Source organism: Hippichthys cyanospilos, chromosome 17 (assembly GCF_059441005.1).
Source record: "Hippichthys cyanospilos isolate Australia breed blue-spotted pipefish chromosome 17, RoL_Hcya_1.0, whole genome shotgun sequence".
NCBI lineage: Eukaryota > Metazoa > Chordata > Actinopteri > Syngnathiformes > Syngnathidae > Hippichthys > Hippichthys cyanospilos.
The window spans coordinates 13179300-13197957 of NC_142385.1; positions in this window are offsets into that span (position 1 = coordinate 13179300).

An 18658-nucleotide genomic window follows, 5' to 3' on the forward strand; every position below is an offset into this window, starting at 1 on the left:
AACGTTTATTACTCTAAACTCGTTTGAACGTACTTGTAAGAACGTAGTGCTTATTTACTTTTTTTGACATGCCTAGTTAGTCATTGCTCGTTATTATAAACGTACCGTTTTATGCTTGTGTGTGTGTGTGTGTGTGTGTGTGTGTGTGTGTGTATGTTTGGTTTTTTTTTTAAATCCTGAGCAGCCATTGGCATTATGGGAAAAATGGCTGTTTTTTTTCTCCATTTAGGCTTCAAGCTATTACTGTAGATGCATTATTTGTGGGAATAAATACAGTATTTGTGTTCTAAACGTGAATTGAAAAAAAACTCTAAAATTGTTTACTTTCCACCTTGCACCTGATCTATCACTGCACCGAGAACCACAAAGCAATCGCTAGTTGGCCCAATACTTTTGCCCCGATGCTTTTCATCCCTTCAAAATGTTTGCACCGCGGACTCGGTTGTGAATATTGTCACGCTAATCTTTCCCCGTCATAATTCACAGCACAGGATTCAACCAGAGACAGCTTTGGCAAAGATGAATGTGACAATTTCCTGTCCGTTTGATTGAACAAAGCTATATCTGACTCATGATAGTGTCTCCTATGGCTAAGCATGAATGAAGAGCCGTGACTGTAAACCCGCAAACACAGCCTTTTCCCTCATCTTAACGTATGCATAATCCTCACTGTTGGCTGTTTGGATAGAATATTTGATCCCTTTTGACTAATGTTGATTTTTAGGTATGGCTGTTTCTTATTTTAGGGCAATAATATCTCTAGAGGAACACAAATACCGTCTATCCCGCAATACGTCGCGTAATTTAAAACAACAGCGTTTTGAATGGCGATAATGAATCGGCGCGCAACTTTAAAAGTCTAATTTCGTGTAGTTTAATAATCCATATACTATTAATCACAGCGGCACCTTCATGGGCCATCAGATAAATCAAGTAAAACTTTAGCACGCGTTGAAATGATTCATTTACATCGATTCGCAGCCAGTGTTAATCTGACATGAATCATCCTTTGATCCCATATTGAATATTGAAAAAAGTATAACGTTGGTTTGTGGCGCGATCATTTGCAGAAGATTATTGCCAGGCAAGTGAAGACCATAAATACTGGTTCGCAGGAAAATCAAAGGAGAAATAACTTTAGAGGAGTTGACTGGCATACCATCAGGCAGAAATTTTAGACACAGCCTTGGATTAAAGTTTCAGCTAAACAACATAATTAATAGCAGTGCTTCTTTTCCAGTTATGCGCTGCGTTAATGACCCGTCCTCCAGCATCTCATCGTAAGTGCATTTTTTTTCCTGTCCGAATGATTGAATTGACCTCAAAATTTCCATAATACTTCATCTCAATTAGTGCTTGTTTTGAACAGTTTGTAATTTATCTTATTGTTTTGATTTTGAATTGTTTTTTTTTGTTTTGGAAACTGCTGTACTGGAGAGTTAAAAAAATGACATTTAACTATTGTTATCTGTGGTAATGAAAATCTTCTGAGAAATCCAGTATATAATACAGTATGTGATGAAGTAATCACACTTATTAAAAATAATGTTTTATTTACATTTCCGGAAAGACGAGATCCTAAAATAACCTAATAGCGCATGATGGGCGGCCATTACACCTCACCAACCAATATAATAAATTATTAACTCTTTTGCAGCGATATCACTCAACAAAGAATAAAATGATCTTTTTTAAAAACATTTTTTAACTTGTTCTGCCTGTAGTGCAATTAAAATACACAGGGAGAAGGTGCTGCCTGTCAATCTACTCCATTATATTAAAACAGCCAAACATTATGGGATGGCAAGTCAATGCTTCAAAATAAACTTCACCATAACATGTATGACCCCAATAGCCTGGGTACGCTTTTATTTTGAAGTTCGTCCCGGAAGCATGGTCGTGACATGTTCTACTTGATTTTTTTTTTTTTAAAGTAATATTCTTTTTTTTCGGTTTGCTTTTTTTTCCCTCCTTGTGGTGTGAAATCATGCGACCAACGCTAGCTCGGTAGTCAACCAATCAACCACAATCAATGCATTTAGCAACCCTAAGCTACAGCTATGATGGGCCTTTTGTTTGTATTTACTTGTGTTTGTACTTACTACAGATGAGTATAAACTTCCACAATTGGGATTTTTCTTAAGGATTTAATTAGATGGTGCGTTTAAATGCTTCGAAAACACAGCTAAAATGAATACAAAAATGTAAACAGCCAAAAATAAACCACGCAAACCTAAGCGTGAATTTATAAGTAAAAGATTTCGGTCTCCTCGATAAGCAATGCAGTTTTGTCTGATTTTGAATCCTTCTGCCGGCACGGTTTTTATTTAGCAACTAGCCGTCCACAATGGCACCAGACGGGAGATTTGTGGTCCAGCAGCGCAAAACATGAGTAATACACAAGAGCGCAGAGGATGAAATACAGACACCAGTGATTACTTCGAAACATGGCAGCAGAATGACAGCTTTTCGCCAAGCTCGCTTTTTCTTTTTTTTTTTTTTCAGAGCTAATGCACATTTGTTAATCCTTCTGGTCTGCCTTTGTCCAAGTCCGGGTCTTCATCCGAGAGACCATTTGCAATCAGGAAGTCTCAGTCTTGCGTTTACACTAAGTGCACGTGATGTGGTTTTAACGCAAAGCAGTCGCACAACGCTTTTATTTATTTATTTATTCTACGGGAAGCGTAGACAGGTTGAAGTATTTAACCGGTGGGTTTAGTTCACACGCAATGGCAGAATTCCTATTAGTAAGAAAGAGCGGTGCCATTGTTGTATTGCGCCAGATCATTAAACATATGCACTAGTAAAATCTTATCCGATACTTTTACATCTAAACCGAGACTAGCTTTTACGGTTTTTGGCAGAGGCCCGAGCAGGATTTCCAAAATGCGAGCGCTGTATTTGCGAATGTAATTTCCCTGCCACCTGTGTGACGGACTGTTGCCGCTGGGCCTGTTTAAAACCAGCGAATGCGCACTTCCTGGTTCGCATGCTGGAACCATACGGTCTCCCCGCTCAGGTCCTCACCCATGACAGCAATTATATATATGGGCTGTGGAGGAAATGTTAAATGATGCTAATAATGAGCTGTTGAAATGCGGAATGAATAAGAAAAACAGTGGCGCCTTGACATCCATCATTCTATGGAGGTGAAGAAAAAAAAAGCCGCGGAAATTTACAGTTGCCGCATTTTGCAGGTGTGAGAGGGAAAAACCAAACAAGGGAACTTTTGAACATTGTGCGAATGGTGGAAATGAATGTTGCAGCGTATAAAACGCTTTAGTTTGTTCGACAAAGCTACGGGCTGACGGCCTGTTGCTCCTCCCACCCATTCAACATTCATTACTGCCTTGCCCACAACTCAAAACATTCATATCTCAAATAATTTTCGCCCATTGAACTGAATAGAAACTCTGTCAATCTGTTCCATTCATCCATTTATTGAGTTAGTCAAATTTTCCCAACCACCGAGGAAAAGAATATAATACAAGCATAGATACAATACATCTTGATGTGATTATGTAACGTGAAGACAGTCGCCACAAAATGGGAGTTTTCTTGTTTTTGCAAATAATAAAAACTACCGGAATTGGTTGACATTTGAACATTTTTGAGGCGGAGGATAACAACGCTTCATTGTTAAATACAAGGTAACGATAATCAGTTAAACAGGCTCAAAATGTCCAAGGAACACGCCAAACAATCACCAACAGAGGGATACAGAGGCAAAGTTAGTCGCAAATAGACAAATTTACAAATGCCGAAACCACATTTATGCAGGGCTTCATCGTGCCACCATCCACTTATGCTGCCCGGGCATGTTTCATGTCTCCCCGCGTGTCTACCTTTCACAAATTGCAGTTTCCTCGTAATATTTGTGGCATGCCTCGGAGCCACGTTGCGCGTGCGGCATTGCTCCCTTAAAGCACCGATCGAGCCATTGTGCAGCACTTTCCCAAATGCGTTTACACAAATGTTTCACATAATGCAAGCGACTGTTTTGCAACCCTAATGAAGAACACGGCCGCTTGGATTTCAACATCAACATCGGTGCAGTAAAGTGTTCCTAATAACAATGGCAATATTTATCGAGAGTCCTTTGAACATTTATGCACTGCAGATCAAAGTATCTGAAGGACTCGTATTGTAAACAATGTGGATGTCTGGATTTAATACTATTATATAACTGATTCATGGCGTACGTATGTATGCATGTATATATACGTATATGTACACAAAGTAAACTCCATAAAGTAGGATTTGCTCCTCTCCCCGATGGACATTGTGCTTACATAAATAAAATCTATGAATGTGCTCGATAAAACTTTGCCTAAAAAAATACAAAGCACCGAAGCCGCAGAAAGACCCAATTTTTTTTCAATGTTATGACTCACGCACTGACTTTTGAAGCACTTACTACCACCCAGGTGGTTATAGGATTAGTCAAGAAATAAATTGTGTTTCACGCACGCTAAGCGTAGTGTGTTATTTACAGTTTTCATAAATTTGCCAGTTGTGCAGTAATTTTCTTTCCATGTTGCTGGTGTTCTACGTGAACTGTTGGGTTTGATTTTCAAACAGTCAAATATTTGCTTTTTTTTGTTCAATGGAGCAGTTAGTGTATTTGATCAATCGTTTTTTTTGAGGTTTTTTTTAATCTGCTGTAGTCTTGCTATCATATAGCAGCATGACTTTGTGTGTTCAAATAGAATGGGACATTTTTGTTTACCTGCATTGATTCCCCTTGGACGGAACTGGCCCTTGCAATTTCACAGATTATTGCAGTCCAAAAGACTTAGAGTAATTCCAAGTAACTGAAGTTGTTAAAACGAGGAGCAAAATGCTTTAGTAAAAGCAATCCAGAATATGACACGAAATGTAAACAAGCCCAAATTTAGTAGATGCCCACTTTGCGTAAACGTACTTAGGTGAATTACACAACCGAGAATCGCGTCCCGCTCACATGTGAATGACTCACAAATTTCATCCTCATATACCGCCAATGAAAATGTATTGACGCCAAGAGCAAATCTGATCCATTCATCATCTTTACCCTGCAGAATCCCTCTACTGCATATTTGAAGAAAGTCAGTTCATCAAACTGTCCACGCAGACCCCAATCTTTACATCCTTCCTCACCCCCCCCCGACAAGTTCCACATCTGACCCCGAGTGACATTCTTTTTAAGAATCCGAAAGAGCTCCGGTCTAAGGATGTGAAAGAGAGCCAACACATTTCTTTAATCAAAGCCGAGCGATACATTGAGCAGGCGCTTTCGTTTCTTCTGCAGCTGTTCTTTAGAACAATGATGCATTGTCTGTAAAAGACGGGCACAGCTCTTCACCATGAGACCTAAGTGGCGTTTATGACTCATTTTAACATGAGTTCATCAAGCGCTAATGTTCTCCCAATAAAAGCAAATATAACACCTTCCTCAGGGTCAATGATTGACCGTTAAATAAATGGAAAAATGAAAGGAGAATTTCTCTCGTATATTATTTTAAATTAGAGCGGAACTACTGTATGGGGATTCTGGAAAACTCAGCACCATATGCTACCTCATCTGTGGATAGAATTTAATTGTATATTTATATATATATTTTTAAAGCTTTTTAATAGCAATCAAATATATATATCTGATTGATGTATCTCCCATTTGTAGCTGTGTGGTCTCGCAGTTAGCACTATTATAGCTGTGGGATAAAAAGTGATTTAATGCGCAGTCAACATGTTTTAGCTGAAATTTTCTGTTTGGGCAAAAAAAAACTTTTTCCCTCGCGAAAAAGAAGATGTCTGTGCACCAGGCATGAGGAGACTCGTGTTCATAACTTACAATTTTTTACAGCTACTTGTGTATAAAAATAAGCCTAACCCTGTGTACAAAATGACCTAAGGACTCAATAGCAAGCAGTAGTCTGTTATGCTAAATTCCGTCTATAGATTATTAATGGTAGAAACGCAGGTCTATCGAAGGAAAACATCAATTATGTATTGAATGATAACCAAACTTCAGATCAGTGAAGTTATCACACAATATATGCAGTGAGACTTCCTGCAGAAGACAAAAAGTTTAGCCTGCCATGTCTAGCCAACAAATAAAAGCCACTTAGGGTAATTTAACCAAAGAGTCTTCTATTTTCTCTCATGATGGCAGCACTTCACCTAACTAGACGTTTTGTTATGTTTATGTAATTAGAAGCTAAGGATTTGGCCATTAGCACATCTGAGAAAATGCTAGCAAGCTAGCTAGCGACTCCAGACATTCAATCCCAGATACTCGTTTACAGATTTTTTTTTTTCAAATATTAGGGTAAAGGAGGGTCTCAAAATATTTTTCTGCAAAAAGAAATAAGTAACAAAAATTAATAAGTAATAAGTAACAGACTAAAGAGACTTTTTATGATAAAGTCTAATTAATTAAAATTGTCACAGATGTGCCCCATGCAACATTTTTAAACAGTCACAAGTTATAAGTTAACATCAAGCAAAACTTTTGATCGGTGCGGCAATCTGAACGCGGCTGTAGACGTTAACTAAATCCTCCCGCGCAGTTCTCTCACAAGAGACAGAGATGGATGTTGACATTCTTTGACGCCTCGCAAATCGATAAATCACAACAGCGAGAACAATCGTTAAGTCATCCGAGATCCCGAAACAAATGCGTACGGACACGACACTTGTTTTGCAGCAAGTTTAATGAACTGCTGCTCCACATGTATGCCATTGATCATCCTTAGTCATTTGTTTGGACGTAAATGAAAAGACCGTTTCCTCATCTTTTCAGTCATTTGTCATCTACGCAATTTTGAAAGCCGGAGTTTAGAATCCTGATTCCAAATGTGAGGAGCGGGGAAAAAAAAAAAAAAGCCACCCCACTGCAGAAACGGCCCTAATGAGCGTATTATTTCCGACGATGGGATAATACTTGTCAAAAGGAGACATGTTGTTTTGAGGTCCTATAGGACAACACTCGGGCCTTCATCAAAGCAAATGCTGGGAGCTAAAAAAAATAAAAAGCTCTCTTCCAAAGTCATCTTTCCTCAGTAACATCCCATATGGAAAGCATCAAGCAAGCATACGCTAATAACAATGCGGCTATGGCTTTAATAAAAAGGAACGGAACGAATTATGGCTCCGTCCCAGTCAGCGCCATCATGTACTGCGATGCATTAGCGTGGCCTTGGCAACCGTCCGCGCAGACTGGGAAGGATGATGGCGGGAGGAATGTAGGTGGGTGCCAGGCTTCCAAGTATTAACCGGTCGCTCCCCCGTGGGCTTCCATGCTGCGGTACACGGGGGGAACACACAGAGAGATGTCGCGGGAGGAAGCCTGCGGGTAGCGGTGCAGCACACAGGCGGGCTCCACTGGGGATAAAGGAACATCAACAATGAACGTTGATCTGACTCTTGATTAAAATGGAAGGATGAGTTATGGTTTTTTTTGTTTTGTTTTCAATGAGAAACTGCTTGGGGAGAATTAACAGACTCGTGTCTGCACATACACAGAGAGAGACTGCGAGTGTGTGTGTGTAGCTTTGGTTTTTGCTGAATGTTGGGGACCAAATCCCAGGTTTTACTGTCTTTGCGGGACCTCTGCACTTGCGGGGACCTTTTGGTGGACCCCACAAGTTGAGCCTGCTTTTAGAGAACCGTATTTTCTGCACCATAAGGCGCACCTTCAATGACTTATAAAACTGTTTTCAGGTGCATAGAATAGAAGCTACTGTAGTGGCTGGGGTCGCGTTATGCATCCGCGAGATGGAGCTGCGCTAAAGGGAATCTCCACAAAACAATCACATAAGTCAGTTAAAATGTATTAATAGATATTCAGATATGAAGAATAAATATGGTATGTGGAAAGTACTAGCTGAAGAATTCAAGTGACTCTGTAAGCGTTAGACCGTTTTGGAGTTGAATAGCCTTTCTTATAAAATGTTGTGCTCTTTAAAAAGAACAAAACAAAAAAAAAACCTCAAAGCTCTTATCTCAAAGTACGAGGCCAACAGTATATTCAGAACTGCACTAATTTCCTTTAACATGGCCACATTTACAGTACTATTACACCACATATTTGGAGTTCAAAATCTTGTTCGGTTCTCATGAGACAGGCCAATTGAATAAAAATGATTCTCACAACAGTTTCAGTGAGGTATTGCTGTCATTTAACACCCGTGTATTGTAATACACGTGACTGGTGCCATAACATAGGCTAGCCAAATAAAATGACTCTGACCTCCCAGCTCTCATGTGCAGTTCACACGATACACATTTTGCTCATTTTACATGGCTGTCATTGACATTTCACCTCTGTATGACATCTGACATGGAGGTCTCCACCCTTTGGAGACCACCTCGGCGTATGCTCCCCGTCACCGGCGTCGAGCTCGCCTCCGAAAAGTCGATCGAGTTGAATGAAGTGAGTTCGGGAGCTGACGGAGACACAAACAACTGGCAGTCGGCGTTGTTGCTGGGTGGGCACTCGCCGCTCCAAAATCTTCTTTCTTAATGCGGGGACATGTCTATTAGATCAGCCGCAAGCCCTGGAGAGCACAGGTTACTTCAGACCTACAGCATGGAGGGAGGCTAAATAGCTCCATCAGGACGCGCAATGTCTATTAAGTCAAATTTCATGACCTGTGTGTCAGCGTTTCGGCTCCCGCTCGTGATTACTTACGTCTGCGGCGGCAGACTTCTGCTAGGCCTGTTGACTGTCTAAACTGGAGAATTCAACACGCGCTTCAACTTCTTCCGATGACTCCGCACCAGAAGCTCGCTGTCTTCATTTGTCCGCCTGCCATGAAACCTGCAGACATCTGCTCCGTTCGGATTAGAGGATTCGCCTCCTCGCGCTTTTTTTATCGGTCATTTATTTTTGACCCCGAAGCCGTTTTCCCCCTTCGCCGACTGCGACGTCACGCTCTGGACCACCAGAGTTGGACTTCTGCTGCTTCGCTCTGGCTAATGTCGAAACGATTACCAGTAGGACCGAAAATGGAAGAATGCTACTGTATTTATCAGTAGCGCCTGGTAAATGCGTGAAGGTGTTAGTGTAATGCTGATATTAACAACATAGTCACCGTGTAATTGATTTTCCCGCAGGCCTCGGGGATGTCGGGGGCGATCGATGCCGAGGCTGCGATGTGCTTGTTATGAAATGCCGGAGCGAGCAAGGATCTATTTACGTTGTAAAAAAACACGCATTAACTCGCGTGCAGTGCAGGTGCGCGCATAGCTGCTGTAACCACGCAGATGCCAAAATCGCAAACATCTGCTACGTCATCCTCTGGACCACCAGAGTCGGACTTCTGTTCCTTCACTCTAGCTCCTATTTTATGTCGGAATGATGACCGGTAATGGAAATAGAAGAACGCTACTGTATTTATCAGTAGCGCGTGGTAAATGTGAAAAGGCGCTAGCGTAACGCTGATATTAACGACAAAGTCACCACGTAATTGATTTCCCACAGGCCTGGGGGATTTCGGACGGATCGATGCCGAAGCAGGCAAAGATATGTTTATGTTGTAAAAAAACAGGCATTAACCGGCGTGCAGGTGCACGCATGGCTGCTTTGGCCAAAATCACACACATCTGCTTACCATCCTCGTAATTGCGCTTCCATCAATATCATATTACACGTTCCTTCGGCCGCCTATTGATCAGTCCCGCAGCTGCTGGTCACGTGCCGGTTACGACGTACTCTATTACCTGAGCTCGGATTTGGCTCGGTGGCGAGCGTGTACGTTGGATGGGGTCGGGTGTGTGTTTGAGCGATTAGGATGCAGGATCCGCATTGATCCGCAAGACTGCAAAGTGTTCCTGGTGCAGATGGACACCTTATGGCATGAGGGGCGTGTTATGGTCGGCTACGTTTAAGTCGGGTCGGTACGCATCGGAGAAGGCGGGTATTCAAAGTGATGTTTTAGTGTTGAAATTATCCACTCGAATATCAATAACAATTTCGGTTATAATACACGTTCAATACTTTACTATGCAGTGCGGTGTAAATTTCAATGATTACATCTTTCAAAAGTGACAGCTACATTCGTGGTTAGCAAACCATGACAAATATGAGGACTTCTTGTAACTAGACTAGACAGACGGGGTTTTTGGGGATGATCGCCAATCGGCACGTTATAAAAATAACCAATCACAGATTTGTTCACAGATGCACCATTATTTCTGTCGCAATATCTTGTTTGTTTACTCTGCAATAGGGCTGCAACTACTGACTTTTTTCATATAAAAAAATGGCAACTCTTTGTTCTTTCATCAAAGCCATTTCGCATCAAAGGGTAGCATTGAAAGAAGGCACTAGGGAGCTGAAAATTCACACCGATGGCGATAACATTTTCAAAGTGTAGAATAGCACGGTCACTTAGTTATCACACTAGCAGGACTTTGCCAGCCATTCGCTAAAATAAGGCGAGAATAATGTGGAAGAAAATTATGCAAAATTTCTGGCAAGGGTTAATCAGTTATTTCCTCACTCAATGTCACTTCATTAAAAAAAAAAAAAAACTCAATTTGACGAAACAAAACAAACATGATTCACTTTCTAATTTGGTTTGTTACATGAGAGCAGGTATTTGCACATTTATTTTTCTGGTAATCAGTCAGTCTCCTTTCAAAAAGAACAATAAAGGTCCGAGTATATTTACTGTTGAGAGCCTGAAATTCTCCGAGTTTGGAAATTGAAATAATTAACAAGCTCTCGAAACGATTATCGTCAAAACTATACATCAACTAATTCAATTATTAGCAATAAAAGGCAGGTGAATGAGTTAAAAATTCAGTGAAATTTACAGCAAATAATTCATTTTTTAAAATTTTATGCTTCGATACATGCCAACGGCGTATAGGGACCGGTAATATTATTAACTCAGTCTTTGCTAACAGTAAAACAGATCTTGCACGTCTATAGACGTCAATGGCAGTGAATGAGTGGATTTGGCAATCGATTAGTTGTTGATTCAATCATTATTTTTTATTTATTATACAGTCAATCCCTGCTAATCATAGGGGAGTGGGACCAGTTTGGTCCACCAATAGTCAAACTTGACATGTTTAACTCTATTGAGATATATTTGGAAAATTTACAATTAAAAAAAGTCAACAAATCAACCAATGATCAAACCTTAATGCAAAAGAGCAGCCGCCATATTCCCACATTGTTTCCAGAGATTGTTGAGGGGTTCTAAAGGGACTTGACTTGAATTCTTAGCATTGAGTCTTTAAAAAAAAGACACTCATCTCCCCCCCAAGGGAGAAACAGACCATCTTGCGTTTCAAAGTAGGTTGAAAAAAAAAAAAAAACCTGATTCACGTCTGGAAACGCTAAATCAGCTATCGACTCCGCCTGTGCGTCCCCATCGTCTGATTTACTCGTTCGAACTTGCGCAAATGTTCTACTTCTCCACGACCTTGCGCGTTAACATTTCACTGAGCCCATTACGGTTGGATGTTGTTTTTTTCGATAGCAATGTTACAATCAAGAGCGTGGGCTTTAATAGGGGTATCATTTAGTTTTAGGGGCTGCCAGTAGCTGCCATACTAGCGTAACTCATTCAATTCTTATTATTATTCTTTTTAAAGTCCGGACTTTCATTCCCAGGTACTTATTTCGATTTTTTTTCAAGTTTTTGGATGAAGGAGTGTCTGTAGTTTCTGATGGAGGGGATAAAATGATGCGGCGGACCGGATTTGGCCCTCGGGCCTTGAGTTTGACACCTGTGCTCGAAAGGAATGTCTTACTTTGTAAATTCAAGTCATTCTTGATGACTAAAGTAATCGCTTGCTTTAGTGCTCGTTACCTAAAGTAATTGCTTGTCTAAGTACCTTATTAGATTAAATTAGATTAATTAAGTACCTAGGGTAATTAATTATTCATACTTTTATTACCTAAAGTAATGCATAACTTAGTACTTAATAGCTTAGTACCTAATTCATCAATTTCTTCTTTTTTCTTAATTCGCTCGCCACTTTTAGACCATTTTTCAGCCAAAAAATTACAAAAAAATAAATATATATATTTAAAAAATATATAAAAAATAAAAATAAAATATATAATAAAATTTAAAAAATTATATATATATATATATATATATATATATATATATATATATATATATACATATATATAAAGCCTTTTATGAAGGCTCTCGACCTTCTAATCCTTCCCAGAAGATGTGGCGTCTGTTCCTAAAATTAAAATTGAAAAGCGGTTATGTTCTTGTGCATACAACAAACAAAACGGCCTCGCCATCATGCAAGTGCAAGTGAGAGCCAAACAAATGACAAGTCATTGTCAAAGGGAGCGTAAAAGCCTTAGCAAATAATGACTTCATATTTATTTATGGCAAAATAAAAATAGATTTGCAGCCTTTCCTGGAGCATCAGTCCATCTACCTCGGAGCAACAGTGGAGAAAATAAGTAGTCTCATTATGGTTGAAAAACAATATGATAATTGTGGCAGATGAGAAGTAATCATGACTGCATTGTCAGTGAATTCATATCATCTGTGATTTTTTTTTTTTCAACTCTTGATTCGAGACACGCATGATGAGCGCATCTGTTTGCAGTTAGCGTAGGGATCTTCTATTTCAGCCCATGTGTTTCCTGTCACGGAGTGAAAGGAAAAGAAAGATGGAAAATGTGTGTGGCCAGCAAATTCTATTTTTCTTGGGACCATCTTGTCTCTTGTCCCCCTTCTGATATTCACGTCCGACCCGAACGCCGGGCTCCTCGCCGCTCCTCAATCCAGCCCAATGGCTGTCAATCTCTTGTTTTTCTTCCCATTCATCACACTCGCGCCTCTCACTTAACGCCGTACATTCATTCTCTCCGTAAGAGACCGTAAATCTCGATACGCTCGGCGCCGGTGATGAAAAAGTGTAAATCTCGGACCTGTTTGCAGCCTCTCAATAAAACGTCCCGTTGCTAAATAATGAAAGTCGGGGAGGCGTTCTGGTCCTGTGTCAGGTCCTGGAGGGATGAGATGGGATATTGTTCCTATCTGTGGCTCCAATGAGGGAATTAAGTGGAGCCTGGCTTCCAGCAGTACACAGGAAGAGGACATTGTCCAATCTACTGGGGGCATTGCCGGAGATAATAAAGCTTGATGATATTTTCTCATGCTGACAGATGATATTTGCTGAAAGTCAGGGAGGACGGTGAGACACCAGAAGTCAACACCAGAAGTAAACTTATTATTCTTGGTAATACTTTTTTCGATAAGGGATGGTTTTTTATTTTTTTTTTACCTTTTAAAATGTAAAGCATTTGCGTATAAAATGCGCCGTGCAAATAATTTCTGATTAACGTTGATGAAATGAAGACGCATGCGTGAGTTGTATCAACAATAATTGAATTGGACTCGCGTGCTTTAAACCAGTGCTTCACAATTCCAAACTTTTCACTCCCATTCGCTCACTGTGCCGACTATAAATGAGATTATCTGTCAAATTTGTATACCCGAAACTGTATCCTATATTACCTTAACAATGAATCAACTGTTAACTACATTTTTTATAGTGTTTATACAGGGTTACATGTTAGTTTAAATCTGAAAAAAATGCATCAAAGTGCTTGGAATATTAATAAAAAGTATTTAGCAAGAATATTTCCATTTCCTCTGAAAGGCGATCGCGTCCCCGAGGAGTTTGTCCTCAATGGGAAACTTTACCCCATCTAAGTGAGTCCTCAGAGAGGAAAAGGCAGCATAGGAGACATGACTCCCCTGACATCTGTTATGTGGAGTGGCATCTAATTTACCTCCTGCTCAGAGGGAAAAACAAAGACCAAAGAAGCTTGCAATTAGGAAGCAGAAGCTCGGGTCTTTATCTGTGTTTCACATGCAGCCCACTTTAAACACTCAGAAACTTAAGATGGAGATTTTAAGTTCAAATGGCACCCGGTAGAGCAAACCAATATATAATCATCCAGTGCGTCGCAGTTCAAACTTGACAACACTTAAAAAAATACTTCAATAAATATACTCTACATAGTTCACTAATAGTATTTGAAGGCACTTCCTGGCTTTTTATTGCTTTTTATTTTTTTTTTTCATGCCGTGCCAATAATAGTACATTTATTTTCAAAATAAAAACAAATCAATTGGAACATGAAGCAACTTACTGATAAATGGTGTTATAGTGACTTGTGACAAAATTTTGTATGCCTTTATTTAGTTAAGCTTAATATGGACGGCATGGCGTTGGTGTTGCAATTCTTTGGCAGGATTTAAGAAAGACACAAATGATGTTACGTGATCTATCTTCTGGAGACGCTGAATGAAACATGCCTAGAGACAATGCGGCTCCAAAGTGGTTGAAAATATCACACGTGAATGGCGCAGAAGGGTTTTTTTTTCCTTCAAAAATACTTTGCGCTTATTCTCAAAGGGCCACACTCACCTTGCGTTGGCTTTCCTTCATGCATCCGCTCACACCCCACCCTCTCCCCCAATTGTACGTCCCCACATAGCAGTGGTTTTAAGCAAAAATGCCTTTGATCGCGACTGAACAAGGCCGAGTATTAACAGGCTGTCAAACAACTTCACACTTAACTTTAGTACTCCGCTTGGGAGTGTTACTGCGGTACATCGTGTAGGCGTTTCTGTAGAGTGACGGTCTTTTGAAAAGCCGCAAAAAGTGAAGTGCAAAGTGGTGAGGGAACACCGCGCTGGATTGAACAAATGAACATGTCGCATAATGTACTTCAGCTGTGATTGTATTCACAGTTTAAATGTCGTTTTTAAATAATTGCGTTTAATTCAATATTTTTCCCCCTCACCGTACAGAAAACTACAGACAGCACACTTACCACTAGTGGAACTCGCACCACACTTTAAAAATCACCAAGTTAAGCAAACAAAAAAGTTCATGTCAAATCAACATAATAAAGATAATGTTTCCTTCATTTTATTCCATTTAATACTCCTATAATGCCAATCCACCAAAAACAACAAGAAAATTATGTTTTCATGGTATTACAGAGTATAATATTTCTATTTAAGTGTTTTTGATGGAACAAGATATATATATTTTGGAGTTATTGTAGTTCTCCTTGTGTATTTAACTTTGAGCTCCTACTACTACAGAGTTGACTGAAACCTTCCATTTGTGCACCATGGGTTTTATATATATATATATATATATATATATATATATATATATATATATATTAAAAATATTTTTATATACGCATATGTATTTTTTAATATATATATATATATATATATATATATATATATATATATATATATATATATATATATATATATATAATTTTTTATATATTTTATATATATAAAATATTATATATAAAATAAATAAAATCTAAATAAAATATTATATATATAATATTATATTTTATATTTATATATATATATATATATATATATATATATATATATTTATTTATTTATTTTTTTTTTTTTTTTTTTTTTAAATGTACTGCATATGTATATATACAGTATGTAATCCAGTAGGACTTCTCCCCCGTCCAAGAACTTGCTATGCACTTGCCATGCACTTTAGCGGGTCAAAGTTCACCCATAGATATCTAGCGCAGAGGTCAGCTTCATTAGGCGTTAATGATCCTCCCTGAGGGCAAGTTGTCGGCCGCGCACCCTTTTTCCGACTCAGCTCTTTTTCCTTATTAGATGACGACCTGTTTCCCGACATCAATAACGCGTCGAAGCTATTCTTCAAAGCTTTCGGTCTTTTTTTTGTCCCCCCGGCCGCTTTTCGGCGCTTTTCCCTGAAACGTAAATGAACCCAAGCACCGAACACGCTGGAGCCGAAACAACGGGAATCCTCGCTGGAACTGGCGCTCCCGTACGCCGCAATCAAGCGGCGGGCCCGTTCATTTAACAAGCTGTCAGCAGGAGAGCACTCAAATGGAAAATAGAATATACAAGCACGCAGCACAAGGGATTTGGACGTATTTCCAGTCATTATTGTATCATATGCGTCTCCGGAGCCGCCTTGATCTGCCAGGTCGAGGGGAAACGCCGGTGCAAATCTTCGAGCCTTCGCAGGGCGGGATTTCGCTCTGGAAGCCGGGACCGGCGGCGCAAATTAAAACGCCGCCGGTTAAAGTGGACGGATAATTAAAGCAATCTCATGCCGTGTGATTTGCTGGACGGTCAGGAAGTTAGAATGAACGGACGGCAGCGGGCTTGAAGGATTTGAGTTTTTTTTTGAAGTTTGATTCCTGTTTGGCTTGTGAGCTAAGTTGGAAGCTCCGCGTTGCCTTTGTATGAGAATTTGATCCGGTGACTCAAGCCCTTCCATTACCGTCTGGACAACACAGATACATGTTGTCACGCGTGTTTGCCAACAATCCCGTAATGATGAGGGAATTGCTTCAATCTGTAGCTCGTACCCCGAATATTCGGCTTCCAGGGGTTTAAATGAGGAGATTTGAGTGCGTGAGGCGGAATGTGAGCCATGGAATTTAGACAATTGAAACTGGCCAAGATTTGTGTCATTAGAAAGGTCATTCAAAAGTCACTTTTTTTGTGTCAAAATGCGTAAATAAATATCGTTTATAAAAGATGATTGGCACAAGGTCAAATGTGTGAAGAAAAAAAATGTCTTAAAATTTGTATTCTTAGTTAATAGCAGGAACAGGCAAGTATCGATACCAAGTATCGGTATTTTGCCCTCATTTCAAGCTATTGGTGCTACTACTACTATAATTTACGATATTGATGCTAAAATGCGATATTGGAATATATAGGTCTTAATATTAGTCCTAAGTGAGTACATGTTTTCAATTAAACACAAATATTGAACATAGTGAATAAAAGTGATGAGTTTTTCAAGTTACAAGCCTTCATTTTGACCATTTCTTTTTTGTTAAACATAAAACAAATGCCATGTGTTTTCACAAAATAAGGTTTATGTCTCAGAAAATGAAAATTTAGATATTGATATATTCTAACTCTCGGTTTTAGTAATATCCCCGTGCGTCAACGAGGATGGACTCGGACATCGGCTCGGTCTGCTCGCTTCTTATATTCAAAATAACGGCGTAACAATCTTCCTTCCCTTTGAAGAGTTTGAAAATATCCCGGTGGGAGATGAGGACAGGGGACGGCTGCATGACCATAGGCGACCCCTCGCGGTGGAATGCTTCACGACCTTTGACCCGCTGGGGTGGATCGTGACCTGGGCAGACAGTGAGGAGCGTTGGAATGAAATGGTGTGCAGTTCTCCTGTTTATCTTGTGTTATATGCAAACAAGTTCATATATAGTAGATGTGAAAAAATATCACTGCATATTAGATAAATGTTTTTTTTTTTTTTTTAACCTAATGATGATGATCAATCATCATAATCCGCCGTCTGTCGAAATGCTCGGGGGTTTTTTAAACCTCGGGGTGATGGATGCTGGGCACCTTCACTGTTGCATGGAGACACACATGGGCCACAGGAATTTTAGTGTAGGATCAACAGAGAAGCTATTAGGAATGAAGCCAGAACTTGATGGTAGTTCTTGCCTGCTTTGCAGACTTGCAGCTCAGCCATCTTGTTTATATTTCATTCGCGGCAGAATTTCGCGTGCAGGATGACAAAATAAACAAACACTTCTAAAAGCATTGCGGGAAAATAATCGTGACAAAATATAAATATTGTCTAAACAGTATTTCACTGAATATATTCCTTACAAACAACCTGTGATGAGTGTGAAATCGTTTACGGCGGCTGCAAAGGCATTTTTGACACCCGGCATCCAGCGTCGGCAGTTTATTTACGTTTTTTTTTGTGAATAATTAAAAAAACAAATGATCTAAAAAGCATTTCATTAGATTTCTGCTGCTTATTCGTATCCGACTCTTTAATTTCCCCTTTGAAGGGAATAAGATGAGCCGCTCGAATTGGCCAGAAATCAAGCTCGTAGTGTTCACTCCCACAACGGCGCAGACGCCCATCCGCGAAAGAAATATGTAATATTCAAGTGCTTGGCATCCAAATTGTGCCCCAGGGCTATACTTAAATCGAGCAAAAAGAATTTCAATCAAAAGTCATTTCATTGTGTGCCACTGTTTGCACGCCACACTTTTAGAATAATGTAAAGAAGAAAGTGAGACGCTAGAGTAACTCCAAAAATATTCAAATCTGTCCCCCTGTGTGGGTTTTGGCCTCAAATCAATCACACGTGCAGAAAATATGTCAAGCGTTAAATAATATTTCATAAATATATAACATGACCTTTGCTCAACCCTTGAGTTAAATCAAAGTGACAGCAAGACGTAGTACATATAAGCACATCCTCGCCGCCTATAAACTAAACAGGCACTTATTGATCCGCAGTGGAGGTCCCGGCTTGGCTGAGGATGCAATCTTAATACGTCAAGCGCGGAGGCCCGAGGATAAAGATCGCGTTTATGTGTGTGCTGCTCACGCAACGCGACTCCGTTCAGCAGTTTGGGGGTATTGGGATGCAGTTTACGATGGGCGGGGCAAGCAGGTCAAAGGAAGGGGAGAGGGGTGAAGATGTCGGAAGGTCTCCCATCAGCTGCCCGTATTGATCGCAGAGACGTCGGAAAGGCCTCAAATTTAGCGCCGCGCCTTTCCCTACGCACCTGTAAAATAAAGTAAAGCCATCTTCTCGAAAAGACGGATGTGCTCGATTATTCGTGTTTTTTTT